The 2,852-nt window shown below is 38.6% G+C and overlaps 1 long non-coding RNA gene across 1 annotated transcript; it reads left to right on the top strand.

Moving 5' to 3' along the window:
• Positions 1-975: 975 nt before the first annotated feature.
• Positions 976-2,693, top strand: LOC26536411. The gene is made up of 3 exons (XR_001454169.3): positions 976-1,429; positions 2,115-2,452; positions 2,517-2,693. It is a non-coding gene; the product is annotated as an uncharacterized LOC26536411 (long non-coding RNA).
• Positions 2,694-2,852: the final 159 nt, after the last annotated feature.

Raw genomic sequence — 2,852 nt, 5'->3', positions numbered from 1 at the left:
TTTAGGAGTAAGCAGTTGAAGTCCTAATACCCTTATGATTATTATATGCACGAAATAGCACTCTTCATTTTTTGTCCAAGATATATATTGGTTTTCTAGCTTTTGATCAAGTGGACGCCTATGAACATTCATTTACTTTATGGTTTTGATGTGACTTTTTACTTTGTTTCAGTTTAATCCTTAATTTATAAAAGAGTAGCTGATCTGAAGTTGGGTTTTTCCTTCTGAGTTTTAGAAATACCCTCTGCTAGTGTATAAATAGATTGCCACGACAGGAAGGCAGAGCAGTACTGATTTCTCGTACGGACACTGCCAAGTGGAAGCACCAAGCTCCAGGAAGCGTCAGTCGCCTCCAAACGCCCCCGCATCCTCAGATGCCCCTGCCCGACCATCAGTGCAGGAAATCACTGGCAACAAGTGGCCACGACTCTGGCGGAGATTCAGCTCCTGCGGCCATTTCACTTTGCTTTTCATTTTATTGCTAATTTTTTTCGCTCTCCCAGCGAGTTTTTGCAAATTATAATGACAGCCCCCGGCCCAGATAGGAAATACTGAGTACTGTCTAGTAGTCAGTTAGTAGAGGATGGGCAGGAGACGGCGCCGGGGATCTGGTCAATGAGGGCGAATGGACATTTAATGAAACGAAACGACAACAAATTGCTTAAACATTATTTGCGCTTTCCCTTTGCCGTTTGAATTTCCTTTGCTTTCTTCTCAGCCATTTTTCTTGGTCCGTGCAGTCTTTTTTATACACGTTATTGTTAATAAACAGACATTACAAAGCAGATAATGAACGACAAGAAGAAGTTGGAGCACTATAGCACTTGCCAGAATGGAAATTGAAAATGCGGGTGCTTTGAAAGGAAACTGGAAAATCATTCATACACCAATTTGCCAAAGAGATGAGAGATTAAATAAAGTTGAAATCAAAGGATTCAACATTTAATTTGAAATAAAATGTTGCATATGGCTCTATTTAGTGGCATAAGCTTTAATAAAAGGTTTTATATACTCTTTAATCTCCTTTTAAATAATAAAATATTCGTATATTAGAAGTATTGTATATAGAACAATTTAATCAATTAATTTTTAGCATTATAAGAGGTATTATCCAGCGAGGAATCGTTTTTCAGTTTATTGACTGACTTTATTTTTTAACTTAATCCGTTTGATTCAATCACATTTCTTAAAAGTTTTAGATCTTCCAACTTATTGACATTCAAAAGTTTTACCCACTTTTCATTTTTCATTTGTTCACTCCTTTGTGCGGATTTTTAATCGTGTCGCCAGTTCCTTCGACTGTGAATGATTTCACTTAACGCTCGCTTTCGGGATAGGAAAACAATGTTATCGCTTAATACTTATATTTTCCTGTCATTTAATTTCTTTTCCACTTAGTTCTTTCCGCTTTCTCCTTCGATACTCGCTGGTAAGTGCTAAGTCGGACTCACTCGCAGAATCGACCCGGTTTTATGGTTCTTTGTTTTCGCGCCAAACGATTTCGCTCAGCGCGATGCCAAATAGAAAATCATCATAATTTTCCTTTATTACCAGAGTTCTTACCCATTTGCCATACTTGTTTCCATGCTTTTTACGGACCAACTTTGGACCGTTTCCCCGTAGCTGCAGCTGCAGCTTTAATTGCCATTGTCATGCCTGGGCTTGCTCATTGCCGTTGTCATTGTTTGTCACAGTCTGTTCCAACAGACCCCAGTGCCCATCAGAAAAATGAAAAAGAGGAAGAGTAACTTTGTCGGAAACTCCTTTGATTTGTTTTCAGCACAGCAGTATAAAAGTTGCGTACGAAACGAAGAAGCATCCTGATCCCGAACTGCGAGGAGTGAGGTGAACTTTGTGAAGACAAAACATTTTTGAGTTATTAATGAAAAGTTGTTGTCTATCCGGTGTGGGTACAAGTAGGGCACAAGTTCAGTTTATATGGCGAATGCACAAGTGCTAACTAAATGTTATGCTTTCATTATGTTCAGTAGCGCCCACAAAAGTTTTGCATCAGACGAAGTACCGACTAAGTTCCTCCGGGTTATTGGCTTACCTAATTTCTTCTCCTGTCCCATTCAATTTGGTTTTGTTTTGAATTTTTCGTTTCTTTGCAGACACGCATTTGTTTGCCTAAAGTGCACTTTTTAACTAACTTGTCTAACGCAACTAATGAAAGGATTTGTTATTGGTTTGGTCTGGTAAGAGCGCAAAAAGGAACAGCAGCCACACCAACTGCCACCTGGTAACTTTGCCCAGGGAATTATACATAAACATTGCCCAATCCGGACAAGAAGAGCACACAATATAGACGACACACACGATTCCCAAAAAATGAAAAAAGAAATATGCTCGCAACTTGAAAAAGTAAATAAATATTTGAACAACTTCTTATGGCCAACTATTTGTTTGGCAGGCGAAAAGAACAAGTTTTGGGCCAGGCAAAAGCAAAGAGGTGAGCTCAATACTGCGCCGGGGTGTGGAACTTTCGGAGCCATTATGTGAAAGTTTTATTTCAGCTCGGCCAGGGCCTGGCAATCGACAAGTTTTCCTCATGGGTGGCTCTAAGTTCGGCAGGAATTGGATTGGCAAATTGTTCAGCACATCATTTTCGAGGCAATTTAACGAAATCAAATTTAAGAGAAATTCTTTCAGCCAGAATGTGTAAGAGCTAAATAAATAAATGTAGCTTTTAATCTAAAGTTAATAAGTTAACTATGGTTAAGTCGCCTGGTTGCGGAAAACAAAGTTTATTTTACTAAAAGTCGGTTTACCTAAGACGAACAAAGAGTGATTTCATTATACCTATACCACACATCCACATAAATTTATTTTATGAATGAACACTGTATTAT

Source organism: Drosophila yakuba, chromosome 2R (assembly GCF_016746365.2).
Source record: "Drosophila yakuba strain Tai18E2 chromosome 2R, Prin_Dyak_Tai18E2_2.1, whole genome shotgun sequence".
Lineage (NCBI taxonomy): Eukaryota > Metazoa > Arthropoda > Insecta > Diptera > Drosophilidae > Drosophila > Drosophila yakuba.
The sequence above is the reverse complement of the archived record's forward strand: the minus strand, read 5'-3'. Positions and strand labels throughout refer to the sequence as shown.